The 11549-nt window shown below is 38.5% G+C and overlaps 1 pseudogene; it reads left to right on the top strand.

Annotated features, from left to right (window-relative positions):
* The first annotated feature begins 1155 nt into the window (after positions 1-1155).
* The window catches only part of LOC107872109, a 128843-nt pseudogene continuing 118449 nt past the window's right edge, over positions 1156-11549 (top strand).

The raw sequence follows: 11549 nt of genomic DNA, 5'->3' as shown, positions 1-11549 counted from the left end.
CAATTATGTGTTTCATTCATTACATCATGAGTGGCTAAACTCCATTAACCTGAGTTTGGGATCTAGGGTTAGTTCTTGATGAGGTGCTAAGAATTCAAGATTTAAAAGGTGGTAGGATTTCTAGATAATTCTGAAGTTTTAAATAACGTCTATTGGTTGCAAACAGTTGACACACCTGCTTTAATTTGCTTGAGAAAGAAATCAAATATAGTAGGAAGTGAATTATCAAAAGGGACTCAGAAATACTTTGTTTAATAATCAGAGATGTAGCCAGGTTGGTTAACCTGAGGTAAAATCTGGGCAATAAATAGAAATTCCCTAAGAGAAGATTAGGGAATTAAACGCTTAAGTAAGTTGAGAGATATTTAAGCATAACATCGATAGAGATAGCTTGTTATCTGATCCACCGTGAGAATCTTAAATCACTTTTAGCATCTGTCATGTACCAGAAGCCCTAGTGAACATAATTCTGGTTATTTCATAAACTCTTGATGTACAAACATCAAAAGTAAAGTGACAAACAACAACTTGTTAAATCTACACCCCTCATTTCAGGAAACATTAAACTGTCAGTGGATTAAATCGTAAACAACTTGAGTTCATACTATATTCCCTGTAGGTTCGACCCCAACCTAGTTCAGTTTTCTATTGACAATGGTTTCTTACACCCTTTTAAGAGTGTAATTTCAGCATTATAAAAAACGGCGCCATTACCAGGGAATACGGTTGTAAGCTGATGTTTGGATGCGCTAAATGACTGTTAGTTAATTTTCCTAGATTTATGTTTATTTGTTATTTTTATTTATTTACAGGATTTTATAGTGTATGCAAAGCACCAGAAGTTCTGGAGAAACATTATTGCTACTAAATCCGAAACTGTGACAAATTGAAAGAATGGTAGAACATCAAGAGGTTGATAGACTGGCAACCTTAGATAGAGCTCAGGTGAATGTGCAAAATGTCGGGCAACATGCACAATATCCAAACCCTGAGGATGAATATGTAGAGAAAGAGGAGTTATTAAACCCTGATAACCCAAGGCGTGCATAGTAGATAGCTGCACTAGTGCCCCATAATATTAACCGGAACCATCCATTCAAAAGAAGATAAGAGTACCAGCCGGTCCAATATAATCTGAATGATGATGATGATGGCATGGATGAGGCAGGTGCAATGGGTTTAATTATTCCTCCATCGTTGGCACCTGGATCCAAGTTCAACATTACGAGTACTATGATCCAACTCATCAATCTAAAAGGGATGTTTGGTGGCCTTCTTGGGGATGATCTGAACCTGCATTTGATGAGTTTTGTTACCATTTGCAAATCTCTTGATAACCCAGGAGTGGGCCAGAACGCTATTCAGTTGAGGTTGTTCCCGTTGTCTCTATTTGGGAAGGAAACATTGTGGTTGAATGAGCTTACGCCTGATTCCATCACCCTCTGGAGGCAATTAAAAAAGCGTTCCTAGAATAGTTTTTTCCACTCTCTAGGAGGGTACAGTTGAGGGAAGAGATCAATAATTTTAGACAGCTTCCTACTGAAACTTTGCATGAGCCTTGGGAGAGATTCAAGAAGAAGCTAACACAGTGTCCAAACTATATTATGACGAACCTACACTTGATCGAGACTTTATACAGGGACCTCAACTTTTTAATAAAGTTGATTGTAGATAATACTGTTGGTGGTTCGTTTATTGATCTGTCTTTTCAAGATACCTCAGATATGTTAAATAGGATGACCAAATAGAGAAGGGCTTGGCATACTAAAGAGTCTATTATAGCAAGCCCCACTATTTCTACTGGTATGTCTACTGGACAATGCAGGAGAGATGAGGAAAGGGATCAAGACATAGACCATCTAAAAACTCAGATGGACTTACTCACCAAGCACTTATTGTTAGGGAAGACTGAGAAAGTAAAAGATGTAACATCTCAAGACTGAGTGGATGTGGATCCTAAAGAAGAGATAAATTAATTTAATAACTAGGGGGCTTCGGAGGCAATAGCCAAGAGAATCAAGGTCAGAACGTTTATGACAAGCCTGGTTACAAAGATATGGTGCAAGGAAATTAGCGAAGCAATAATGATAGGAGTGGTTTATATGTTCCTCCTAGAAATCAGGAAGCTGCTGCAACTAGCTCTGGAAAGATATCCATAGAGGACATGATGGAGAAATTATTGAAGGGAGTTGAGGCCACCAACTCTAGTGTAACCACCATGAAGACCGATCTGACATCCATCACTCAGTTGGTGCACTCACACTCTACTGCCATCAAATAGTTAGAGTAGCAGATGAGCCAACTTTCTACTGCATTTAACCAGAGAAAGAGTGGAACGTTACCAAGTGATATGGTTTAGAATCCGCAGAATGATGGCTTATGTATGTCGATTACCACTAGAAGTGGTAAGATATTACCTGGCCCTTTTGTGGGCAAATATGTAGATAGTGAGGTAGTTGTTGATAAAACCAAAGAAACAAATCCAGTGGAGTCTGAGAAGCTAGATGTTCTATTAATGCCTTAGAAAAGAAAAGAAAGAAGGAAGAGGAAGTGGTGTTGAAAACTATCCCAAGACCACCACCTCCCTTTCCTCAACGATTGAAGAAGAAGGTTGATGTTGCAAAATATAACAAATTCATGGCATTGCTCAAGCAATTGACAATAAATGTGCCTTTGGTTGAGGCACTTGAGCAAATGCCAGGATACGTAAAATTCATGAAGGACTTTGTGACTAAGAAAAGAGCTGTAAGCTACGAATTGGAGGAAAATCTCCACCATTGCAGTGCTATTTCTATAAGGACCTTGGTGCAGAAGAAGCCAAACCCGGGCGTAATCCCTATTCCCTGTACAATTAGAACTATGGAATTCACCCAGGCATTGTGTGCTATGGGATCAAGCATTAATTTGTTGCCACTGACTGTTTATAGAGAGTTGGGTCTGGGAAATCCCACACCCACCAATATGCGACTCGTAATGGAGGATAGGTCAGTAAAATAACCTGTTGGCATTCTGTATGATGTGTTATTAAAGGTGTCCATCTTTATATTCCCTGTAGACTTCAACATTCTAGATTGCAAGGTGGACTTTGAGGTGCCCATAATTTTGGGTCGACCTTTCCTCGTAACCAAAAGTTTGTTGATTGATTTGAGAGGAATGAGCTCTTATTCAAGATGAATGATAAAGTGGTCTGATTTGATGTGGGTAAGTCAATGAAGAAACATGAATAAATGAGTGTGTTCTCAGTAATTGATTTGTATTATAAGGAAGAACAGGAAGTGTCCATAGCTGAGAAACTTGTTATTGAACCTTTGGCCGCAATTATAATAAATTATGATAGTGAAGGCATTGAGGAGTATGAAAAGACTATTTGTGCTTTGATAGGAATGGGTTCATACCCTTATTCTCTTAAAAAACTAGACCTTGACCTTGATAATCGACCAACACCACCAGTCAAGCCATCTATTGAGAAGCCTCTGGTGTTGGAATTGAAGGAATTACCTGGACACTTACGGTATGTGTTTCTGGGCAATGGGAACACGCTACCTATTATTATTGCGGCTAATTTGGATGATCAATAGGTAAATGCACTTATTTTAGCACTTCAGAGGCACAAAAGAGCTATAGGCTGGACCATAGCAGATATTATTGGCATTCCCCCGGGTATCTGCACGCATAAAATTCAACTTGAGGAAGATTGTATTCTAACCATAGAGCATTAGCGCTGCCTTAACCCACCAATGCAAGAGGTGGTTAAAAAGAAGATTATTAAGTGGTAGGATGCAGGAGTGGTTTACCTTATTTCTGACAACAAGTGGGTGAGCCCAGTTCATGCGTGACCAAAAAAGGAGGCATGATGGTGGTTGCTAATGAAAGGTATGAGTTGGTTCCACTCAGGCCTATAACTGGGTGGAGAGTTTTCATGGACTACCGCAAGCTGAATTCTTGGACTCTGAAAGACCACTTTCCGATGCCCTTTATGGACCAAATGCTTGATCGATTAGCTGGAAAGGGGTGGTATTGCTTCTTGGATGGTTATTCTGGATATAACCAAATCGTTATTGCTCCTGAAGAATAGGAGAAGACGACTTTCATATGCCCATATGGAACCTTTGTATTTAAGAAGATGCTATTTGGGCTATGCAATGCGCCTGCCACTTTTCAACGGTGTATGATGTCTATCTTTCCAGACATAGTGGAGGACACCATAGAGGTATTCATAGATGATTTCTCTGTGGTGGGTGATTCATTCAAGATGTGTTTGTGAAATTTGAATCTAGCCTTGCAAAGATATGTTAAATTTAATTTGGTGCTTAAATGGGGAAAATGTCATTTCATGGTAAAGGAGAGCATCATTCTCGGCCGCAAAATTTCCAAAAAGGGGTAGAATTTGATCGAGCAAAAGTGGAAGTTATTGAGAAACTACCACCTCCCATTTCAGTAAAGGGAGTGCATAGGTTTCTTGGACATGCTGGCTTTTATCGGAGATTTATAAAAGACTTCTCAAAAGTTGCAAATCCATTTTGTAAACTTTTGGAGAAAGAAGTGAAGATTTCCTTCGATGATGAGTTCTTGAAGGAATTTCAATTCCTTAAAAAGAAGCTGGTTGAGGCCCCTATTGTTGTTGCACCTAACTGGTCAAAACCATTTAAGATCTTGTATGATGCCAATGGTATTTCCCTAAGAGCTATATTGGGACAAAAGAGGGACAAACTATTTTTTCTGATATATTATGCCAGCAAAGCACTGAATGGAGCACAAAAGAATTACATGATCAATGAATAGGAACTTTTGGCCATAGTGTATGCTTTTGAGAAATTTAGAGCTTATCTTCTTGGGACCAAAGTGATGGTCCACACCAACCATGTTGCCTTAAAGTATTTTATGGCTAACAAATGATGCAAAATCAAGGCTGATTAGATGGGTATGGCTGCTGCAAGAATCTGACTTTGAGGTCAAAAATAGGAAAGGTTGTGAAACTCAGGTTACATATCATCTATTTAGAGAGGAAGGTGAACAGGAAATTGGTGATGAAACAAAGATCAATGATGTATTCCTTGATAAGGAGATCCTTGCTATCGCTGTGAAAAATTTTTCTTGGTATACGGATTATGCAAATTATATTGTGAGTGAGGTCATCCCAGAAAACTTTTCTTTCCATCAAAGGAAGAAATTCTTGCATGATGTGACTCATTACTTCTGGGATTAACCATATATTTTTCGGCAATGTGCAAACAATATTATAAGGAGATGCATACCGAACATGGATCTATTATGCATATTGGAAGCATGTCATGCTTCCCTATTAGGGGTTACCATACAGGCGACTGAATGGCTAAGAAGGTGTTGAAGAGTGGGTATTACTGGCCAACATTATTTAAGGATGCCCACGAGTTTGTGCTGAAATGTGACAAATGTCAGAGGCAGGGGTCAATCTCCAAAGGACATGAGATGCCCTTGCATAAGATGCTTGAAGTGAAATTGTTTAATGTTTGAGGCATTGATTTTATGGGTCCTTTTGTAAGCTCGTATAGGATGAAGTGTATCTTAGTTGTTGTTGACTATGTCTCAAAATGGGTCGAAGTTGTAACACTGTCTGATAATGAAGGGAAAAGGGTTGTTGCTTTTCTCAAGAAAAACATCTTCTCCTACTTTGGAGCACCACGTACTATTATAAGCGATAAAGGATCTTATTTTTGCAACAAACTATTTTGAGCAAATTTAGCAAAATATAGGGTGAAACAGCACCGAGTAGCTACTCCATACCATCCATAAACCGGTGGGTAAGTGAAGGTGTCAAATCGAGAGATTAAAGCCATCTTAGCTAAAACGGTGAATAGTAGCTAGAAAGATTGGTCTCAAAATCTAGATGATTCCCTGTGGGCATATCGAACTGCGTTCAAGACACCCATTGGCATGTCACCATTTCAGCTGGTCTATGGAAAAGATTGCCACCTACCAATAGAGCTGGAGCACAAAGCCTTATGGGCACTTCAAAGGCTGAATTTGAATTGGAAAGAGGCAACAGAGCTAAGCCTGGGGCAACTGAATGAGATGGATGAATTCCATCTCAGGGCATATGAACTAGAATATCTGTATAAAGAAAAGATGAAAAAATTCCACGATTGGAGAATAGAGTAACAAGACTTCCAAAAGGGTGATATGGTGCTTCAGTTCAATTCCAGACTCAAATTATTCCCAAGTAATCTGAAATCTAAGTGGTCGGGCCCCTTTAAAGTTAGCCAAGTCTACTCATCTGGGGTAGTGGAACTTGAAAATGATGATGGAAGTACCTTCAAGGTAAATGGACAACGTGTCAAGCTTTACATTGGTCTGACAGAATCAATGAAAAGTGTCACCATTATCTGTCTCGATGAAGTCTAAAGTAACCCAGATACTTGAGTCATGCCGCAATGTTAAATTAGGTGCTACATGGGAGGCAACCCATGAACCCCGGGATTGATCCATTCTAGGTATACTCTATCCCTTAGTTTAACTTTATTTTTAATTTTAAGTTGAGAGTGTAGGGTAGGATGTTGTTCTAATAATTTTTGGTAGATAATTAGGAGTAATACAGGTACTTAAGTTAGTTAGCTTGTTTTGTGACTTTTGAGCACCTCTTTTATCTGTGAATGCAGTGCATCCTTTTATGGAATTAGTTTGGCAACTCGATGATTTTTTCTAAATAAATTGCATAAATCGGATAAGTAGTGATATGCGATTCACTTGTGTGCCATGTGTGTGTGAGGTCTTACGCAGCTCCTGCTGTGTACCGAATCTAGAACTTGCCCTGTTAGTCCTGCCCAGGTTGTAAGATAGGGGTTAGGAAAGGATCATAGGCCATTTTTTATTGTAATGCACTTTCAGCCAAAATGACCTTCCCAATGTGATTAATATCCTTTGATCCTTGATTTGATCCTATATACCTATTTCTTTCTGTGAAACCTCTGACCTTCTCGTTTTCCTTACAGTGAACCTATTTTGGCCCTGGTCCTTCTTGGACACTGTGCACCTTGATTTAGGCAAACAGCCTAAGTTGATGGTCACTATCATAGGGGTGTGTGATGCAAAATGAGCATGAAGAGAGGTAGAATAATAGAAAATAATAAAAAGTTGGGTGTGGTGAAAAAGGAATAAGAAAAGAGAAAGTTGCTTTAAAGATGATAAAAAGATAATATGATGATTGAAAAGACTGTATCCACCTTGAGCATGTGTGATCAATAAAAAAAGAGGAAGAAAAAAAGGTTGAGAAGTGAAACCCTAAGAGTTTAGTGTAGTGTCAAGGAGGAATAGTCACTCTAAAATATCCATGAATATCATACCAGCCCCTAGCCTACATTGCAAGCCTAAGAAAAGACCTAAAGTGATCCTAACTGACCTACCTGAAGATTTGGGTACTGAATATAAGGGCAAGCCTATAGCATTTGACATTCAGCATTTGGAACTTCATTCTGAGAGTGAGACTTATGATTATCCTTATGTTTATGTATGTAAATTCTGATATGAGTGAAAAACGAATTTCTTTGTTGTGAGGACACATTGGGTATGTTGCTAAGTCACTGACTTGTTCAGATAGTGTGATCTTGGTATGGCATGATTGTTATTGCTAAATTTTTGTCGTATCTTGATGCTTGTGAGTTTCATGGTTGTTCTGCTAAACATCAACAGTGAGTTTTAAATTGACTAACCTTGGAGATGGTGAAATTATTTTGAACTAATATGAGTAGTTAGCTACCAAATTGTACTTTGTATTCTCTTAGTTATGTTTTGGTTGCTTGAGGACAAGCAATTGTTTTAAGTTGAGGCTGTTGATGTATGAGAATATGCTAATACATTTGAGGCTTTTAACTCTAAATAATTGCAAGGTCTTGAGAAACTTTAGTTATTTTTTATTAGTTTATGTTTGATTTTGTAGTTTAAGCTGATATGATAGAGAACCAACATGAAATAAAGAAAAGAAGTTAAAATTTAAAGAAATCTAAAGACAAGTGTGGCTGATGACATTTGTGACAAGTCATCAGCCCTGGATAAGCTATTAGGTTGGTCGTCATCAGTAGACAGAGAATTGGCCTAAAGTGGAAGTTGTGAAGACGTTTTTGATAAGCCGTCAAGGGTCTGATAAGTTATCAAGTTTGTCGTCATCCTTAAAAAGGTAATAAGTTCCAGCTGGTAGAATCGACGATATTTTGTGATAGGCCATCATAATGGCAATAAGTCGTTAGGAATTCCGTCAGACTTAGGCAGGACATGAGAATTGGAGCAAAAGTGTGACGACATTTCTGATAAGTCGTCACAGTCCTGATAACCCGTCAGAAGTTGCCGTCAACCTAAGACAGGTCTAGTGCAAATTTGAAGAAGACCTGACGACATTCTTGATACGTCGTCAGGATCCTAATAATGTGTCACCAATAGTCATCGTCTATTTCAAGAAAAAGCTGTAACCTTAATTTTGTTTCCTTATTTAGGGTAAACTATTTAAAGCTTTGTTTTAGGGTTTTCTAGATGATCATTATTTTTGGAATTTTCATTATTATTCTTGACAAGGTCGACACCTTGAGTTTTGGAGAGCATATTTTGATATTTTCTCTCTTTACTTCTTGATTTGAACAACTCAACTATTTTTGAGAGATTATTATCAGTATTTTGGTATTTTTCCTTTGTGATCTAATATGCGATTCACTAGTTATTATTCATCTCTGTAAGTTTATCTTTCAAATCATGAATTCAATTATTATTTTCGTTCGTTACATCATGAGTGGCTAAACTCTATTAACCTGAGTTATGGGATCTAGGGTTAGGTCTTGATGTCAAGATTTAAAAAGTGGTAGGATTTCTTGATAATTCTGAAGTTTTAATTGACGTCTGTTGGTTGCAAACAGTAGGCACACCTACTTTGATTTGCTTGAGAAAGAAATCAAATATAGTAGTAAGTGAATTATCAACAGGAACTCAGAAATACTTCATTTAATAATCAGCGCTGTAACAAGGTTGGTTTATCTGAGGTAAAATCTGGGCAGTAAATAGAAATTCCCTAAGCCCGAGAGGATGAGGTAATTAAAAGATTAAGTAGGTCAAGAGACATTTAAGCATAACATCGATAGAGATAGCTTGTTATCTGACCCACCATGAGAACTTGAATCACTTTTAGCATCTGTCATGTACCGGAAGACCTAATGAACATAATTCTGGTTATTTCATAAACTCTTGATTTACAAGCACCGAAACTAAAGTGACAAACAACAACTTGTTAAAACCTAAACCCCCCATTTCAGGAAACATTAAACTATCAGTGGATTAAATCGCAAATAACTTGAGTTCACACCATATTCCCTATAGGATTCGACCCCAACCTAGTTGGGTTTTCTATTGACAATAATCGCTTACACTCATTCAAGAGTGTGATTGGAGCGTTATTAACTAGCGGCATTAGATTTATGCTCGCCCCCGGATCACATAGGGCCTTAGCGAAATTAAGAGACCCAATTATACATGGAATAGTAAATGCTCAAAGGCCGGCCTTCTTCTGCACTATGGATCGTGTATAAATGGCACTACAATAGTGGAGATTATCCTCCAATTCATAGCTAACCGCTCTTTTATTCATCACAAGGTCCATCATGAATTTAGCATACCCTAGAATTTACTTGAGTGCTTCCACTAAAAGCACATTTATCGTTAACTGCTTCAACATTGCCATGAATTTACTAAATTTTATGTCATCAACCTTATTATTTAATCTTTGAGGAAAGAGAGGTGGTGGTCTTGGGAGAGTTTTCACCACTTCTTCCTTTTCCTTCTCCTTTCCTTGTTCTGGAGCATCATCAGAACCATCCAGCTTCCCAAACTCCACTGGACATTCTTCTTTGGGTTCATCATCTGCTTCAGTCACATCTTCAATCAAACTTTTCCCACGGAAGGGCCAGGTAATATTTTACCACTCATAGTGGTAATTACCATACATGAGCCTTCACTTTGCAGATTATGAATTGTATCACTTGGTAATGTTACACTCTTCCTCTGGTTTAGTACTTTAGAGAGTTGCATCATTTGTTGTTTCAGCTGTTTGATCGAAGTGGATTGCAAATTTACCAACTGACTCATAGTGGACAAATCGGTCTTTATGGTAGCCACCATTGAGTTGGTAGCCTCCACTCCCTTTAACAATTTAGCCATCATGTCCTCCAGGGATATCTTTTTCAGAACTTGTTGTAGAAGCCTCATGATTTTCAGGAGGGATATATAACCCACTCCTATCATTATTGCTCATCCAATTACCTTGCTCCTGGTTCTTATATCCAGCCTTGTCATAATAAGACCAACCTTGATTTCCTTGGCTATTGCCTCGAAAACCCTCTTGATTATTTACATAGTTTACCTCTTTTTCTGAATCAGACTTTGCTTTGCGATCCCACGACCTTCACTTTCTGAATTTTACCTGATAGTAAATACTTGGTTATCAAGTCCTTCTGCATTTTTAGGTGAGCCATGTCTTGATCACACTCCTCATTTCTTTTGTTTTGTTCCATATTTATACCAACAAAAATAGTAGGGCTTGCTACCAGAGAGTCCCTGGTATGCCATGCCCGACTCTATTTGGTTATTCTCTCAAGCATTTCTAAAGACTCTAGGAATGTAAGATCAACAAATAAACCAGAAGTAGCATTATCTACAATTGGTTTTTTTACAGAGTTAAGAGCCCTGTACAAAGTCTCCATAAAATATATGTCTGTCATGCTGTGGTTCGGATACTGCGTCAGCTTCTTTTTGAATCTCTCCCAGGTTTCATGTAAGGCTTCAGTTGGGAGCTGTCTAAAGTTGCTGATCTCATCCCCAACGGTACCCTCCTGGAAGGTGGAAAAAACCTTTCTAGGAAAGCTCCTTTCAACTGCCTCCAGTTAGTTATAGAATCAGGTGTCAGCTCATTAAGCCATAATGTTGCCTCCCCAGACAGAGACAACGAAAACAATCTCAAATGGATAGCCTTCTGACCCACTCCTAGCTTATCAAAAAAATTATAAATGGTGACGAAGTTCACCAGATGCAAGTTTGGATCTTTCCCAAGAAGGCCACCAAACAACCCCTTCAGATTAAGGAGTTGAATCATTGTACTCGTAATGTTGAATTTCTCCCCAGGTACTAATGGTGGAGGAATAATTATACTTGTTGCACCTGATCCATCTATTCCATCATCATCATTATTGAGGTCATACTGGACTGGCTGGTGATTTGCCTTCCTCAAAACAGATGGTTTCTTTTAGCATTACGCTATACTGGTGTACCTATTTGCTCTGCACGCCTTAGTTTACCAGGGTTTAGCAACTCCTCGTCTCTCAAGTGTTCATCCTCAGGATTTGGATATCGTACTTGTTGACCGTCATTCTGCACATTCACCAGAGCTCTAGCTAAGGCTGCTAACCTATCAGCCTCCTACTGGTCTGCCATTCTAGCAATTAGTTGCGGTTCCATATTAAATGGTAATAATGGTTCTTGGGAACTTCTGGTTCTTGGCATGCACCACAAAAGTCCTACAACAAATAAAAACAACAAATAAA

This window comes from Capsicum annuum, chromosome 5 (assembly GCF_002878395.1).
Source record: "Capsicum annuum cultivar UCD-10X-F1 chromosome 5, UCD10Xv1.1, whole genome shotgun sequence".
NCBI lineage: Eukaryota > Viridiplantae > Streptophyta > Magnoliopsida > Solanales > Solanaceae > Capsicum > Capsicum annuum.
This window is presented reverse-complemented; position numbering and strand designations above follow the sequence as displayed.